Here is an 18780-nt window from a genome sequence, read left to right as displayed (position 1 = left end):
TCAGATTCTTGTCAGGAAGTTATAAGATGTAACAGGCTTTGGTTATTATAATCATTTTTTTCTGTTGTCGAAATAACAACAGAATGGAGGTTTTGCTTTCTGTTCTAGCTTTATCAGTGGCTCTGGCTCCATAAAAAATGTTACTTAGCCTCTCTTAACCTCGGTTTTCTTATGTATGAACATGGGGATGATGATGATGCCCACCTTTCCGGGCTATTTTGGGGATTAAATACGACTATGTGTGTGAGAGGCACTGTTGCTGACTCTTGTTCTAGGCAGGGATTGGAGCTGAGCGGTACCCACGTAGGCACATGACCCCCTCTGTATGTTAAGAAATATGTTTATTTGTGGTGCCAAGGAGAGTTCTGCCCAGTTTTTGAACAACCAGTATTAGAATCTTTCCAAGATAGTATTCCCTTGCCTTCTTTTTTAAAAAACGATGTTAAATTCCAAACTTCACGTTTTCACAGCGGAGGGGATATTATAAGGAACCCTCATCACCCAGCCTCAGCTGTTCACAGCCAGTACTGTTTGTTCCATATTCACCTGCACTAACACCTCCTCCCCAGCTTATTTTAAAGCAAATCCCAGATGTCCTATCATTTCCATCATGAATGTTTTGCTATTTCTAAAAGATAAGGACTTCTTCAAAACACACACACACACACACACACACACACACACAACCAAAATATCATTATCACACCTTAAAAATTAATAATTCCATAGTAATACTTTTTTTATGGTTTGTTTGAATGACCTTTGTCTGAATTTTGATCATCACTGACAGAAGACAAGCTAGCTCCTTTTTATCCTTACTGGCTCTTTTTCTTTTCTTTTTTTTTTTTCAAAAAAAAATTTTTTAATTGAAGTATAGTTGATTTACAATGTTGTGCTAATTTCTGCTATACAGCAAAGTGACTCAGTTATACATATATACACTTTTTTTGGTATTCTTTTCCATTATGGTTTATCCCAGGAGACTGGGTATAGTTCCCTGTGCTATACAGTAGGACCTTGTTGTTTATCCATCCTATATGTAATAGTTTGCATCTACTAACCCCAAACTCCCAGTCCATCCTTCCCCCTCTCCCCTCCCCCTTGGCAACCACAAGTCTGTTCTCTATGTCTGTGAGTCTCTTTCTGTTTTGTAGGTAGGTTCATTTGTGCTTACTGGCTCTTCTTGAACTTGTGTAGTGGCTCTTTGGGGTCATATGTTCTGTAGTTCAGCTGTCTGATTCCCCTTCACTTTTTTTTTTCTTAAAACATTTATGTCCAGTATAACATGCGTACAGAAAAGTGCAAAAGACATAAATGAGCGAGTTAATGCGTTATTATGAAGTGAACTCCCATATCACTGCATCTAAATCAAGAAATAGACCTTTGTCATACTGTCAAAGCCTCCCATGTGCCCCTCTCCTGGCACAAGGCCTTCCTCGCTTTCAAAGGGAGCCATCCCCCTGAATGGCAGTCATTTCCTTGCCTCTGTCCAGAATTCTCAACCTAAGCGTGCTTTCCTAAGCACTGTGGTTTAGTTTTGGATGTTTGGGAGCTTTATGTAAATAGAATTAGGTATTAATCTTAAACTGAAGTCACATTTGTCAGACTTTTCATTAAGGATGGGTGCTTTTGTGTTGTAAGAAATCTTTCAGCACCCTGAGGCTTTCATCCTAAGTGTTTTCTTTCACCTTCTGTTATTTTGGACAAGCTTCATTGTTCTGCCTTTCACGTTTAGGACTCTTTTTCACTTTCAGACCTATTTTCAATCTCACTTTTCCCAGAAAGACATTCCACAACCATTCAGACTCCAGCTGATGTTCTGTCCTTTGTTCTGTACCTCACTCTAATACCTAACAGTTTCTGATTGTTTAGAATGTGAGCAGAGGTGGGGCTCATGCCACCTGGCATAGAGGGAGCAGAAAGGGAGGGAGAAATTTCCACGTGTTTGAGCCAGTGGACCCCGGTCTGATCAGCCTCATTGGAGAAGGGCCACATTTCAGATAGCCTTATCCTAGTTTCAGACCAAATGCCTTAGTTAGTTTCCAGTTGGAAGTATCTGTCTTTCACAGTCAACTTACTCTTTTGGCCAAAAGGATGCTCTGCTTCTTAATATGTGTAAGGAATTTGACCAACAGACCCCAGCTCTGCCCCCTTGGGGGAGCAGGGGAAGCACCTTTCCCTCTATTCCCTGCTTCTTCTTGCCATTAGTAGAGGTCTTTGTGTGTGCAGCTCACAGCCACTTGGAAGATTCTGTGGCTTTTCTATGGCCTCCCTATTTTGAGTCTGATTGTTTGGTTTTAATCAGAAAAATAAATACTTATTTTGAATTTTCTCCCTGACCTATCTGAGCTAAGTTCAAATGATCTTTTTTAACTCTACCACATGTGAATTACAGGAAATGATCTCCTACTGGGGAAATGGGTCATTTCCAAGATTTTTCTCTCCAGGAAAAGTGCAATTTATTAGTTTACTGAGAAAGGCTCCAACAGGCAATAAAAAAGCAGTTATTAAGATATTTTTCTCCTTTTATGTGCCCCTAATCACAATCTTATCATAAACCTCAGCCCTGGTAGTTAATCCAAAGTTATTTAATTAAATTCTTTAATTTTACATATGAGAAAATAAACACCCCACCGCCCGCCCCCCCCCGCAAAAAAAAGAGAATGATTCGCTCAAGGCTGTGTGTTGTCTTCAGAGACCAGGATTAGGAATTATGCCCTGAATGATAAGACCACCCCCCCCGATGATGATTTTTTTTAAATCACTGTGATCTCATTGTTTAAAAACTTTCTTAGTGCTTCCCTGGTGGCGCAATGGTTAAGAATCTGCCTGCCAATGTAGGGGACACGGGTTCAAGTCCTGGTCGGGAAGATCCCACATGCTGCGGAGCAGCTAAGCCCGTGTGCCACAACTACTGAGCCTGTGCTCTAGAGCCCACGAGCCACAACTACTGAAGCCCGTGCGCCTAGAACCCGTGCTCCTCAACAAGAGAAGCCATCGCAGTAAGAAGCCCACGTACCACAACAAAGAGTAGCCCCCACTCGCCACAACTAGAGAAAGCCCGCGCGCAGCAACAAAGACCCAATGCAGCCAAAAATAAATAAATAAAATAATTTTTTTTCCGGTACGCGGGCCTCTCGCTGTTGTGGCCTCTCCTGTTGCAGAGCACAGGCTCCGGACGCTCAGGCTCAGCGGCCGTGGCTCATGGGCCCAGTCGCTCTGCGGCATGTGGGATCTTCCTGGACCGGGGCACGAACCCATGTTCCCTGCATCGGCAGGCGGACTCTCAACCACTGCGTCACCAGGGAAGCCCTAAAATAAATTTTTAAAAAAACTTTTTTCTTGAATGAAACCTCATCCTTGAGTTTGGTGCGTCAGAAGATTTGCTTGGAATAAAAGTGGAATTTCCATTCTTAACCAAACAAAATACAGCTCAGAGATTCTATTTGAAAGATGAATTGATTGGTCTTAATGTCATTTTGTTCGTCATTTTCTTCTTGGACCAAAACAGTGCTTCCCCACAGTGGGCATTGTGGTTGAATTCCATACCTGTGAGAGAAGCTTCTAGAGCCCTTTGGCTTGAAAGGCACATACCTAGCCAAGTTCTTTCTTCTGAATCATCCTTTTTGCTGACCCCCCTCATTGGAGGCCAAAAAGAGGCAGTTGCAAGAGGCTCTTCCCCTCTAGCTCTTCTGCATGTAAGATGTAGCCTCCCAGGATGGGGAAAGGCAACATCTCCCACTCATCACTCAGCCAGTGGTGTCCTTACCTGGTTGCTGGAGAGGCCTCCGGTTCCCTGGTCCAAAACCAAGCTCATTCCTCAGCCTCCACCAGTTTTTCCTCCACTTTGTTCTCTCCTTCTCTCTCTATCCACCCATTCTTTCATTCATTCATTCAACAAATAGTTGAGCTTTTAACTGGCTCTACCTGCTTTTTCAATCTCTAGTTAACTCTGATAACAAGGTTATACTGACCATTTACCCAAGCTACAAACCTTGGCATTTCTCAACTTCCCCCATTCTCTGAATCTAGTTAGATCCCAGTGCCATTGTTTTAGTAATCCCTTAACTAGTCCACTGACCTCCAGTCTCACCCCCTCTACACAACTCCCAGGATGACCCTTCTACAACATCAGTTGTTCATGTCACTGCCCTACATACAAACCTTCATTGTTGACGGATTAAGTCCAGAACTTGGCATGGACTCCAATGCCTCCTACCACCGAGCCCCACCTTGCTTCCTTGCCCTCTCACCTTGCCACTACCCTCTACCACACTGATCTGCACCAAAGATCCTCAAACCACCACCTACTGTTAAACCTTTGCACCTTTGTGCATGCTGATTCCTCCACCAGGGGTGCCCTTCCCTTCTTCTCTGTCTGGTGAAGTTGTGCTCAAAGTAAGCTGTATCCATTGTCCCTTCAGCTGTCACTGACTCTAACAAACCTTCCCTCTGCTGTGTGTATCACTTTGCTCTACAGATCTCTGTTATGGCATCTGTCACCCATGTTCTAGTTAGTTCTTGTCTATCTCCCCCTTCAGACTATGTCCCCAGAGTGCAGCCCAGGTTTTCTAGGTCTGGCCTCATTTCCAATAGTTTGTGTCAATGATGACGTCAATTAGAGTCACACTTGTCAGCCCATATGACTCAGTCTCCCACTGCTCCCGACCCTCCTTACTAGCCTCCGAAAGTTTGTATTCCACAGTCCTAAAAACTTGCAGTTCCCCCAAAACGTGCTAGGCTTTACCCTGCCTCTCTCTCTGTCTTGGATGCTTTACCCCATCCTTCTCACAACCTGCCTAGTAAAATCCAGTTCATTCTTCAAAAAGCAGCTCAGATGTCTCTTCTTCTTTCCCCTTCACTTGCTCTAACTTGTAACAAGATTGAATAATAAAAATGGCTAATACTTACATTGTAGTAACTCTGAGCTCCAGACACTGTTCTAAATAAGCACACGGTTCTTGACAAAGTGCTCAGCCAATGACAACTAATGTTATTTCGCTTTTTAACAATGCATTGCATTATGTTAATTGCATTGTTAATGTGTTTCTTCAGAATTATGCTTTCCTCTTGTCATTTTTGTCGTTTGTCCCAGCTAATTTATTTATTTATTCATCTAGAGCAGATTCTGCTTCTCATGCAGGACTGTCTCTGCAGTGATGACAGGTTGCCTTTGTCTGTGAAAAAGGGCTTGTGCTTGGGAGGAGAGAACTTATGCAGAAGACTATGATTCTGTGTTAGGAGTGAGTGTTGGATAATTGAAAGAAACTGAGAAGTGTTCATTCTTATGAGACCCCCGTTGTCTCGCCCCACCCCTGCCCTTTCATTGTCTTATGTAATAAATGACCGCCTCCTGTTTTTCCCCAGGGAAATGGTTTAAGTGCAGGTTTAAACATTTTTCCTTAATCAACTGTGGGAGGATTTGCTTTTTCTTTGATGGAGGGAGGCAATTTCCTACAAACTCATTTGGATATTATCATCATCATTATTAACGTGAACAAAGCTTGTAGGACTTCACTTCCCCCAAACTGTCGAGCACAAGGGCTCAGGAGGCCTCAGATAAGCAGAAGCTGGAAGAAGTTTCCAATAAGAGTATGATGTTGTCCAGTGTATAATTTTGAAGGTGACAGACTCTCTCTGTGGTCTGCAAAAGTCATCGATTTGGGCTTTCTGTTACTCTGGGTTTTCCAGAGAAACAGAACCAATAGGATCTATCTCTCTATATTTAATATATTTAAAATATTTAGTATATATAAAAAATATATATATGTTTCTGAATGAAGAGATTTATTATGAGGAATTGGCTCATGGAGTTCTGGAGGCTGAGAGGTCTCAAGATCTGCACCTGGCGAGTTGGAGACCGAGGAGAGCCAGTGATGTAAGTTCTAGTCTGAGTCCAAGTGCAAAAGCAGGACAAGACTTATATCCCAGCTGGAAGACAGACAGAGAGTGAACTCTCCCTTGCGCAGCCTTTTGTTCAATTCAGGCCTTCAGTGGGTTGGATGAGGCCCACCCACATTGGGGAGGGCAATCTGCTTACTCAGTCTACTGATTCAAATGTTCATCTCATCCAGAAACACAGACACAGCCAGAATAATGTTTCACCAAATATCTGGGTACCCTGTAGCCTGGTGAAGTTGATACAGAAAATCTACCATCATAGGTGCAGTGCTCACACATGCTGGCTCGCCCCTCTGTCTGTCTTTCTGTCTTTTAATGATGTGGTTCCGTGTCCTGGCCTCGAGTTTTTGGCAGCTTAGCTGAAAGATCAGGACTTGATACTGGAACTCTCCGTGCTGTCCCAGGCTCTTCCATTTACAGATGGTATTATTTCAGGCCTTCTTTGTTCTGTATTAGAACCACAGCCCCTCAACTTTTTTTTTACTGTTTGGCTGCAGCACACATGGTGTATGAAATTCCATGCATAACATACTTCCATGGGCATGTCCGAATTTTGACAATTCCTCCCCTATACTCCCACCCTCAGGTTTCCCAAGAAATAAAGTAAATATCACCACAGATGCCTTGTGACATGTTCACAAAAGCATTTTACAAGCTTGGGAGTAACTCTTAAGAATTCATCAGTAATGTAGCATGGCTAGATTGGGCATGGCTAAAACATGTAATTCCCAGTTAGCTAGGGTACTTGAAGTTTTTCCGCTCGAGGAAGCTTATCAAAAACATGCATGGGACTTCCCTGGTGGTCCAGTGGTTAAGGCTTTGCGCTTCCAATGCAGGGGACGCGGTTTCAATCCCTGGTCCGGGAACTAAGATCCCACATGCCACACTGTGTGGCCAAAACAAAACTTAAAAAAAAAAAAAAAATGCATGTGCTGTGATTTACATTTGAAAAAGTTATGATTTAGAAGCTTGCCTTGGACTGGTAGCAGTAATAGATTTTGTTGTTTATCTCATCACTGAGACGATGATGCCAGACTAGTCTTCAGCACTGTTGCTGATGGAAGGGGCCTGAGAGGTGTATATTCTTTTGATTAATGCTGGTTGCAAACCTGGCTCCAGAATTAGAGCCGTGAAGATCACTGTGCTTAAAATCAAAGCCTATATCAAAGTGCGGGTGATTCCAAACTATTTGCTCAGAAGGAAAGACTATGGGGCTACGATTCCCCATTCAACCTGGCCCTTCCTATTCCATGATGTTCCTTTAGGCCACCTGTCTCTTACCAGATTATAAAAATGAGACTGTTAAGGCTTGCCCGTGAGTCTTCCAAATTACACAATAAATTCAAGGTGCTTTCCCTATTGCTAACACATGACAGAGCCAGACACTTGCTGAGTTAACTTTCCCTTCCTTTCTCTAATCTGTTACCTGTATACCCGTGTTGGAGAATTGGAGTTAGGAAGTGATTCGGGAGCAGATGGAAACCAGAAGAATTCCAGCAGAGGCTTAGAGCAGGGCTTCTCAACCCTGGCACTATTGACGTTTTGAGCCAGACTATTGTGTGTGTGTGTGTGTCCTGTGCATTGTAGAATATTTAACAGTATCCCTGCCTTCTTCCCACTACATGCTGGTAGCAACCTCTCTCCCCAGCTGTGACAACCAAAATGAAATCACCCTTGGTTGAGAACGACTCGCTTAAAGCAAGCACTCTGCCTGGTACCATCCCCCTCTTCCTGGACAGCTGGCCTTCCCAGAGGCATCCGGCACGCCACCTTTGACACTGGGGCAATGCTTCACCGAGGCCACTAGTTCCCAGAGACACTTGGTGGGAGAATCGGCAGAACTTAGCACTTAATTTTGTCCACAGAATACAAAAGAGTAGAGGAAATAAAAAACATCAAGATTTTACCTATTTCACACTTTCCTTTTCACTTACTTCTCCAGGTAATTTACAGACCCAAGTATTTGAAATGAGAAGTCTTTTCCTAGTGGGTGGAGCTCGAGAGCTGTGTTTCAATTGAAACTTACGTACAACAATTATTCTTACAGGCTCTGTCTAACGTATTAAGTTTACATGCTGCAGAAATATTACTCAGAGTATAAAATACGCGTAAGTGAACAGGGATAGGAACTTTTGCCAGAATGCTTTGAGAAGATGATCCCGTTTGCAGCTCAGGGCCATTTCTGGCGCTTTAGAAACCTTCCTCCACTTTGTAAGCTGTGTAGATCTGAAACCCTTGTTGGATCATAATAGAGACGTGACAGGCTGCCCCCTGGAACCTAAAGTTGCCTGCCCAGAGCTTCCTGATCAGAGAGGCTGAGCAGGTGCCTGGTGAGTCAGAAGCTGGGACGCTCCTGAGTCAGTGTCAGGAGCTGCAGGACCACTGTCTGTTCTGGATGACTCCTCAAGGCACTCTGGCCTTTGATGTAGCCCCGTGTGTGTTATGGCTGCTTGCACTTTAAAGAGGAACAGATTGGAGATGGGAAATTAACAAATAACAAAACGGAAAAAGAGATGTGAGAAATGGGACTGCTTGGTGGACAGGGTTCATCCAAGTCTTGAGGTTCATCTGTGAGAAGGGCCAGGCCTGATAAAGGCCCCCGCGTGCGGGTGGCATGCCATCTGGCTGCCTGCTCACTTCTGGAAGGATTGGACAGCCTTGCAAAGACCGACTGACCCCATGAAGAGCCGAACGGCCTGGCTTCTGTGTGTTCTGCACCTTTCACTCGTGCAGTGATTTCTGAGATGAAAGGGAAGTATCTGTCCTCTTCGTCCTTCCTGGATATTCCTCTCTGCTCATTTACTCCTTCCACAAACACGCGCTGGATGGTGAACCCGGCACAGGGCCTGTGTGGCACTGGGGCTACCACGATGTCTGCTCCTGGGGGAGTCTCGGTGTCAGTGGGGACAGGAGAGAATTGGATGTGTGATGCGGTGGCACGGAGTACAAGGGTGAGAGCCAGGGTGCGCTCAATCCTCCTCGCTCTGCTGGCTGGACGAGAGTGTGAGAGAGATGAGGTCAGGGAGATTTCAGAGATTCTTATCAAGTCTGATGAACGAAGAGCAGTCAGATAAACGGGACAGGGAAGGGCAATTCAGATAGAGGGAACGGCATGTGCAGAGGACAGAGGGTGGGGTGAGTTCAGGGAAGTCCGAGGTACAGTTGCAAATATTGCAATATCCGAGGTACAGTTGGCAAAAATAAGGTCCAAGTAGACGGCTGGAAAGAGCGATGGGAGCAAAAGTCTTAAATGGCAACGAGTGCAGACTTCGTCTTGAAGGTGTCAGAAGGGTTTTAAATAGAAAATGGTTTTAAACAGGTGTTTTAGTAAGGTGACACAGGCTGCAGGTGGCCGCAGTGTAGAAGATGGAGGTAAGAGTTCTCAAAATGGAGGCAGAGACTTGCGGCTACTGCAGAGGCCCAGCCAGTACACAGCAAGCCCCACAGTCTGGCCCAGGACAAAGCGCACGTCTCCCGCGGCGCCCCTCAAAATAGCTCCGGCTCCTGGAACTCTGAGGGTCTTTCAAGACTAGGCAGAATCCTCATCCAGGATGTTCACCTAACATTTTGACATATTCTGCGTATCCTTTGCAAGTTAATTGACTGCTAATATATCTGTTTAAACTTGAATCTCCCACATTAAGCTATTTTTCTCTCTCTTTTTTAAAAAGATTTATTTATTTATTTTATTTATTTTTGGCTGCGTCGGGCTTAGTTGCTGGCACTCGAGATCTTCGTTGAGGCATGCAGGATCTTTGGCTGCGGTGCGCGGGCTTCTCTCTAGTTGTGGCGTGCAGGTTTTCTCTTCTCTAGTTGTGGCACGCAGGCTCCAGGGCATGTGGGCTCTGTAGTTGTGGCACGCAGGCTCCAGGGCATGTGGGCTCTGTAGTTGTGGTGCGCAGGCTCCAAGGTATGCCGGCTCTCTAGTTGAGGTGTGTGAGCTCAGTAGTTGTGGCGCATGGGCTTAGTTGCCCTGCGGCATGTGGGACCTTACTTCCCCGACTAGGGATTGAACCTGCGTCCCCTGCATTGGAAGGCAGATTCTTTATCACTGGACCACCAGGGAAGTCCCAGCTATTTTTCTCTTAATCACAAATTTGGGTGTATCAAGAGGACCAAACTGCTGTTCTCCCAGGCTTTGAGAAAAAGCCATTAGTGTCTTTTAGCTACATAGTTTTACTGAATTTTTCTTTCAACAAAGGGAGGGTATATTTTTGAAGCTGTGCATGCCCTACCCTGAACACAGTTTAAGGGACTGGAAAGAATTCCCTGGAGAAGCCAGGGAACTTGCTGACCAAGGTGGCATCATTTTTCTTTCCTGTAAAATGTTTCCACTCAAGTGTTCTGACTCCAGCCTGAGGCTGGCACCAGCTGAGCGTTTGCAGCAAAGAAGTATTTGAATGTTGGCCTTACCCTGACCCATGTTCAAATCATTTGTCTCACCAAGAGTATGTATTTTGAGATAGTAAACTAGATTAGCTCATATCCAGCAGTTTAATTGCTGATTCAGTTAAAAAGTCTTTACTTGATGGGGCCTGGCCTGAGATGTAGTAACCTCTGAGGCTGCCAGGACTTTTCTAAAAGAAGAGGCCTTCTCCCTTTTTCTTTCTTTTTTTTTTTTTAAATTAATTTATTTATTTTTGGCTATGTTGGGTCTTTGTTGCTATGCACGGGCTTTCTCTAATTGCGGCGAGTGGGGGCTACTCTTCATTGTGGTGCGCAGGCTTCTCATTGCGGTGGCTTCTCTTGACAGCACAGGCTCTCAGCACCTGGGCTTCAGTAGTTGTGACATGCGGGCTCAGTAGTTGTGGCTCGCGGGCTGTAGAGCGCAGGCTCAGTAGTTGTGGCGCACGGGGTTAGTTGCTCTGTGGCATGTGAGATCTTCACGGACCAGGGCTCGAACCCGTGTCCCCAGCGTTGGCAGGCAGATTCTTAGCCACTGCGCCACCAGGGAAGCCCCTCCCTTTTTCTTAAATTATAGAAGTAGAACTGCATGCACATGGTTAAACCTTCTAAGCTGTACTGAAGGATAAAACAGAGGTATAATTTGATAACCACACATCCCCCTAAAATATGAATATATATGTATAATACATCCTTCTCAATGCTTTTCTAAACACACATATATGTATGCATAATGTCTATCTTATTTACAAAAAAACCTTGATTTGTAAAAAACTTAATTCTGGAGGCTTCCCTGGTGGCGCTGTAGTTGTGGGCTCAGTAGTTGTGGCTCATGGGCTCTAGAGCACAGGCTCAGTAGTTGTGGTGTACGGGCTTAGTTGCTTCACAGCATGTGGGATCTTCCCCGACCAGGGATCGAACCCATGTCCCTTGCATTGGCAAGCAGATTCTCAACCACTGCATCACCAGGGAAGTCCTGCCCCTCATTCTTTTATAAAGAAGACACCTTTGTGCCCCCCCCCTTTTAGTATCACTTTAGACTCATGAATTTTTCAAAAATGCTGTAGTTCATTAACTGCATAATTGTTTTTAGTACTCTAATTATGCCGAACTCGGTAAATGAGATCCTTTTCAAGATGGCTCTTGGGTCCTTTCAACATGCCCCCAACGTTCTATGAGTATCTCCTTGCTTTTCTGACACAGCAAAATGCTCAAGCTCAAATTGCCCTTTCCTTGGCCCAGTCTTGGAATCAGCTGTTTCTCTATGAAGCCCTGTTTCCATTTAGTGCAGAAATGGTATTTAGAAACCAAACTCTGGGCATAAATTGTGCTTATTGCTAGGGTTGTCATTGCTTCCAGATACTTTCAGTAGAAAGAACTAAGAAATTTAATTTTTTGTTTTTTCATCTTGAGCTCATAGTGATATGTTCAATTTAGAACCAGTATCACAGGGTACTTCCTTGCTGTCCCCATTGCATATTTACATCCCTCATGTCACACAGTGAGATCCTTGTTTACAGATTGACAACACTGATATCATGGCCAACAATAAATCTATTAAGTAAAGTTCAGGATTTCTTTTTCTTTTTTTTTGCCCGCACCGCATGGCATGTGGGTTAGTTCCCCGACCAGGGATCGAGCCTGCGCCCCCTGCATTGGAATCGTGGAGTCTTAACCACCGGACTGCCAGGGAAGTCCCTCTTTTTCTTTTTTTTTTCTTTTTTTTTTTTTTGCAGTACGTGGGCCTCTCACTGTGTGGTCTCTCCCGTTGCGGAGCACAGGCTCCGGAAGCGCAGGCTCAGCAGCCATGGCTCACGGGCCCAGCTGCTCCGCGGCATGTGGGATCCTCCCGGACTGGGGCACGAACCCGTGTCCCCTGCATCGGCAGGCGGACTCCCAACCGCTGCGCCACCAGGGAAGCCCTCTCTTTTTCTTTTTAAGTTTAGCACCATTTATTAAATGAGTTCAGCTGCTGATGTAGATCTTTTCAGTTCTTTTTGTCCTTTGGCTACATCTAAATATGGGTGAACAGGCAGAAAACTTGCATGACTTCACTTTTTTGTGCAGATAATATAATTATCATAACAGGCTCATGTATTTCTGTTCATATTCAACTTTAGGATTTGCTTTTTCCCTCATACATTTTTAAAATTTTATTGTTTTAGTACGTAAAATATTTTATGGTGCAAAAGCCAAAACTATATAAAACAATATACTAAGACAAGTCTCACTTCTGCCTCCAGAAGTAACCATTTTCATTAGTTTCTGTCTTCCTTATTGTGAAAGCAACCAACACCTGTCTGTATTAGGACCTGTTCTTTATACACACACAGGAATGGTCTGAGGTGCTGGTTTTCAGGGCCAGCCATAACCAGAGAAAACAAGTTAGAAACAGTGAAGTGTGGCATTTCCTATCTTACCTCGCTCTGTTAATTTGCTTAGTTTTGTCTCTTGCTTGGTAATCTGTGCAAAAGGCAAAGCTCTCCGTGGGAGGATAATTAACGGGTGACTGGGAGGCCCTGTGGTGTAAGCCTTTCAAGTAGAATGAAGATGTCTGAGTTTGGTTTTGATGGTCCGTTTAATCGCCTTTGACAGGGGTGGAACTGACTCGGTATCCCCAGAGCAGATCTGGGATCCGTGAAACAGATTCTGACTAAGCAGATAAGTTGCTTCTCTGGCGGGCCTTTTAGTGCAGCTGTTGTTTTTTCACTTGAGTAATTTGGGCTTCCCTTCCCTTCTCATATAATATTATCTAGTTTTAATCCCCTCCTGCATAATAGTTGCTGGGAACAAATTTTTTCTTTAGAATAAACATTTTGGGGAAGTTAACTTTTCACATTTGTTGTTGTTGTTCCTTACTTGACATTAAGGAGCTTTTATAAGCAATTAAAACTAGGAGAAAACCCAAACCAAAAATTCCCCTAAACTCCAAATGACCTCAGTAGGAATCACTTCCAGTATATCTGGTCTTAGCTCCTCAGTAAGTTTAGGGAGTGATTCTTTGTCCCACTTCCAAATGACAACTGTGAACTATGGGTAAACGTGGATAAACACTCTAATAGATTCCGTTAAACATGGTTTTGGGGGGAGACTTAGAAGAGTTAATCTGAAAACTAGAGCTGGACAGGAAACTGGATCTGAAAGCATTTCCTGGAACGATTCGGTCCTTTTCTCAAACAGCGAATGTTCTTGGTCAAGAAACTCTCTGAGATGGTAGAGGTGGGACGGCCTTTGCACCAGATCCTTCCAACATTAAATCGTTTTGTCAGTTCTCCCTTGGATGATGAAGCCCATTTTGATCATGTCAGGGTGCTCAGAGTACAGTAAATAAACTCTGAAAAGTGACCACTGCCTGTTCTTGGCTAGAATGGGATAGAAAGGGGAGTATGAGGTTTTCACTGGTGTTTTCCAAATATCAGTCATTCCAGTACCACCATTGTGGTTTTGTCATGTCAGGATACCAGTTGTATTACCATTTGCTTCATATTTTTCTTTAAATATACTCACTTTAAAATTTTAGATTTATATCATTATTAAAAAGGGAGATGAGCCAGTGCTGGAAAAATGTTAATCACTTATTGACATCAAACTAAGACTTTCCCCTAAAAATTTCCAGTACTGAAAGAAAATTGAAAAAAGGAATAACATTTTGATTCAGTATTATTTATTGGGGAATACTTGTGTCACCTAAGAAAAGATCTCCATTAGGTATAGGTAAGGAATTTCACTTAGAGAAACATTGCCCAATGCCATATTTTGACTGCTCTGGTTGTATTTGGGAAGGTGGCAACCATTGATACAGATAGCTTCTATGCTCAACGTTTAAAAATGTCCTTTAAAACTAAGCGTCTCACAGTAGTTTGGCATATGTCTTAAAAAGACAGACAAACAAAAAACCCTTATTTCAGATCAAGGCACTGAGGTTTCCTCTAGAAACAGAATACATGCATACATATTCTAATCCATGTTCCAAAGAAGTTGACTTATAAGGAAGCATAAACTGTGGCAGGATAAAATAAAGGTGAAGCAAAATAAGATAAACATGGAAATAAGGTAGAAATAAAATAGGAAAAATAAGGAAGGAGAGGACAAAATAGAATTAGCAGTAAGACTAAAAATTCATATCATGGTGACCTGTACACCTGCCACATAGAAACATAAAATTTTGCATGAACTCCCTAATGGCCAGTGAGGAAAGGGAAATTGTGTCTATTCCACAATCCCCAATATCTGTAAGATAAAAATAAAACCAACTGCTTAAGAAAAACATGAGCATTTCTTCTAGGAACCTCATAGAGAGGAATTTGTGTGGTCTGTTGCCTTCAACAATATCTTATTGTAAGTGTATAGTTTTCATAAGATAACTGTTGATAGATAGACTCTGATGGCCAAAGAAATGAAGAAGATAGTGTCTTCTACCAGAGAGAAGTTCAGTAAAACTGCTCCTGAGAGCAGTCAGTATGAAGTTCAGCTCCCTGCCACTCTGCTGTGAAGTAGACACACACTCTAGGTCATCTGCAAGTGCATTCTGCAAGCATTCTTCCCTGAATGTGGAGAGAATGAACTCAGGAAAATGGCGACGAGTTTAATATTGTACTTCCCGGACAAGCCTGGACCATGGGTGAGCTGAGGTTAGGTTGGTGCCCTCCTGAGAAAGCCAAGGAGCCCAGTAAGAACAGGCTGGAAGGCCATCCCACACTGGGCTTCACCGAGGGAAGATGACTGGAGAGGGTGGGGTAGGGAAAGAACTCCTCTTGGAAATTCATGTGCATCTGCTCTAGGACCCAGATAGACGGGGGAGTGATTGAATTCCCACGTTCCACCCAATATGGTGTTTTGAGACTGAACGAAGTTTAAAATGTGTAAAACCGTTCAATCACCTTGGCCAAGGACAACTCTCCACAGGTACCTCACAGACGACCTAGCTTTGATCCTGGTTCCTGGTGAAGTCTTGGTGATGGTACCCAAAGGAAGCTGCGTGTCACGTGGGACTGTTACTTAATTTACAAATCAACTAAAAGCTGGCAAGTGTCTTCCAAAAATAACAACTTTAGCTTTTGAATAGTTCTGACAACAGTGAATTAGCAAAGTCATTTGTCCATTGGAGATGAGAAACTGGCACTACAGATGGTAAAAGAAGGCTTCTGTGGTTTTTGTTCTGGAGATGGCATGTACCCGGCTCATCCAAAAGTGCTATCACTTATTAGATCACTAAGAACAAGTTGCAGGGAATTCTCTGATGGTCCAGTGGTTACGACTCTGAGCTTACACTGCCTACAGCGTGGGTTCCATCCCTGGTGAGGGAACTAAGATCCCGCAAGCTGTGGTGCGGCCAAAAAAGAACAAGTTGCAAAGAAGAGAAGGAAGCCAGAATGAATGGAAACCTGTTCTAATCTGGTGAAACTGCTCCCCCAGGAAACATTTCTGATAGTGACTCTTGAACTATTACAGTACAGGTTCTACATGAGCCTCCATAGCCCAGAGTTGAGTTCACGCCCTTGGCCTATGACCTTTTTCCTGTCTGAAGAAGCAGAGACCCCTCAAAGCCACAGATAATCTGATGTTTCTGGTAGATTTCTCCACAGAATGGTAAAAGGTATAACAGGGGTGTGAGGTAGCCTGCCCCTCGTATAAAATGTCGGCCTGAGAAACCCTGACTTATTAGGCAAAGTAACTAATCGGTACTCTGTGTTGTCTTGTTTGCCAGGGATGAGTCAGGCTCACTTTACTGCAGATGACATGGCTGGGCCTTCTAGAATAATTAGCTTAGGTTTACCTTGGTCCAGGTGAACTTGGCCATCCAGATGGCAGGGCAGGCTCAGCCATGGAAATTGGAGTTTCTAGTGAAAGACAAGTGCTTAGCACTACCAGTGGAGCCATACTTGAAGACCTGGTAGGATCCCAGCCTAGAGCATGCTCCACAACGAGCTAAGATTCTTCTCTTACTGGAGCACGTCCAGTTAGAATCCCAGAGGTAAAGACCACAGTGAGAAAGCTTTCCTGAGGGGTTTAGTGTTTGTTTTGTGCCTACAAATGCCTTGACTTTCAAATGTCTGCCTCCTCTTATGTAGGGTTTTAGGCCTTTTCTTTCTTCAGCCATCATGGAAAAGAATTTTGGCAGATGCAAGGCTAGATTGGACCCCCTTATCTCCATCTCCCCTCGGGGACTGCTGTCGAGTTGCTTGTCTCATATGACAGGAATCGTTTTCTGCTGGTTTTGATTGAGTTCTCTGGCACAGTGGATAGGATTTGTTGTAGCACATTCATTCCCCTTGCCAAGGTACACAGCGTCTTTAGACTTAGAGGCTTGTTTTATGATTTCTCCCCACTAAACTTAATTTATTCTATATATCCCATGGCAGAACTAAACACTTGTGGGTATTTGGCTGCCAGAACTGGAGGTGGATCCGATGGGGCCGTGTCTATACTTGTTGAAGAATGAGAGGGTTGCTTCCTTCTGGGGCATATTTTCAGAGAGAGTTGTGCTAATTCAAACAAAACTTTTCAGCAAACTTATTCATGAATAGAATTTACGGGATAAATTGATTCTAGGGGAGCAGTCAATTTTTTGTTAGCCTTAGGGAAGGTATTTTGGATTGCATAGAAAGTGATGCCCTTCCTCTGCCTGTAACCTGGGGCATAGCTGTCTTGTTAGGACATGGTGGGACTCAGGAGATGCAAGGGCTGAGAAGAGCAGGGGCCACTGTGAAGGCTTTCAGCCGCTCCTATTACTATATGTCAGTGTATGAAAAATTTTTAACTTTTAAAACTCTACTCGGGCGAGCAGATGGAATCATTTAAAAGATCTCAGCAAGAGGCCCCCCCCCCTCGCTTCCCAGGACCTGCTATGACTTTCAAGGATCTGAAAAACCTTAGTGAGAAGAGTGAGGTAGGGTGGGAAATGAGAATTGGAAACAGGGATTCCAGATTCGTTCATTTAATCAACAAATATTTTTAGTGTGTGCCTACTCTGTGCCAGGAACCATGCTGGACGCTGGGGGCTCCATGGTCAGCCCTGCCCTCACGGAGCTCTGCAGGCCAGCGGGGAAGACAGACATGATTCGACAAGCCACACAAAATAGATAATGAAAATCGGGGCTATGAAGGAAGTGCACCAGGGCTTAGACGTATCATGGGGAACCTGGTCTAGACTTGTGGGGGGGTGAGAGGGGCCACTGGGCTCCCCTGAGGAAGTGATGTTTGATCCAAGATCCCCAGGATGAATAAGAAATAACCGGGGAAGTTGGAGGGCAGTACAGGCAGAGGGACTCAAACTTCAGTGGGCATAAGTGTTAACCTGGGAGCGTCCTTAAAAGTTACATGTTTGCATCTCATCCCCAGAGAGTCAGACTCAGTGGTTCAGAGGTGGGGCCCCCAAACCTATATCACCCCAGGGGATTCTGATGCAGGTCATCTGGGGAAATACTGTATTAAACGTTGGGGGACGCTCTTTCCCTCCAATGTGCAATGTTTGCTAAACTCCAGGCCTCCTTCATAAGGGTGGATGCACTTAGGTTTGGCATGAGTGTAACCCCAAGTGTTCAGGGGAACCTTGCCAGCTTCCTGGTCAGGGTGAGTTTTATGAGGTTCCTTGACGGAGACGTCACTGGCCATGGCCGAGGCGGGTTCTCCCTGCTAGGGCCTGTGGGAAGAAGTCATCGTGATGCTCCCAGATGGCAGGAAAGCTCAGACCGAGCCAGCAGGGTTTCCTCCTGACGAAGAGCTTTCTGGAGACTCTGGGGCCTCGGCTGACATGCAGGGGTAAGCCGAGCCCACCGGATTCTCTTCCCCCTTCTCGCTGCTACCTCCGCTGGCACTGGACCTGAGGAATTTGAGGTGGCAGGGCTCTTACTGGGATCGGAGCCGTTGGTTAAACTATATCATGTTTTTTTCCATTCTCTATTTCAAGTCTCTGGTTATATCAGGAGGAAGTCTTGATGTGCACCCCTTCTTTAAAGCTCTGGAACACTTGCTCGTCTCCTTTTCAACAGAGAAAGCAGACCTCAGAGCCTTTTGCAGGCAACAGGGGCTAGATCCAATTTAATAATCGTTTGGGCTTTGTTCTTTTTATTTTGACGCTTACCCTGTATTTATGGTAAGCGGTACTGGTTTTCTGTTTACAGCAGCAATATCAAATTTCCTTTCAAAATAAAAATATTTTTTTTCTTACATAAAAGCCTTATTTAAAGCAAACTAAGTAAATAAGAGAGTTAGGGATACAAACTGTAAATGATATATGTGAACAACTGAATTTGGGAAATATGGGCCTGGAAGGAGCCATCTGGATTTTCCATCTCATTTAATCCTCATAGCAACCCTGTGAGGCAAGAACAGTCAGAGAAGTGAGCTAACCTGGCCGGCCTGGCCGACTTCCCTCTGCTCTCTCAGCCTGCCCTTCGTGGTGACTGGGGAACACGGGGAAATACACACTCTTCTGTGACCCTCAGCTCCCCTGCTTGCGCTGTCCCCTGCTCT

General features: G+C 44.3%; 1 protein-coding gene across 2 annotated transcripts in view; it reads left to right on the top strand.

The window, feature by feature from the left end:
- Positions 1 to 18780, top strand: part of NXN (nucleoredoxin) — a 141248-nt gene that overhangs the window by 79463 nt on the left and 43005 nt on the right. The gene's annotated exons all lie outside the window — the stretch shown is intronic.

Source organism: Delphinapterus leucas, chromosome 19 (assembly GCF_059928025.1).
Source record: "Delphinapterus leucas isolate spDelLeu-1000000601 "Yukka" chromosome 19, BTC_Dleu_Yukka2, whole genome shotgun sequence".
NCBI lineage: Eukaryota > Metazoa > Chordata > Mammalia > Artiodactyla > Monodontidae > Delphinapterus > Delphinapterus leucas.
Note: the sequence above shows the minus strand (reverse complement) of the source record. Positions and strands in the feature narration are given on the sequence as shown.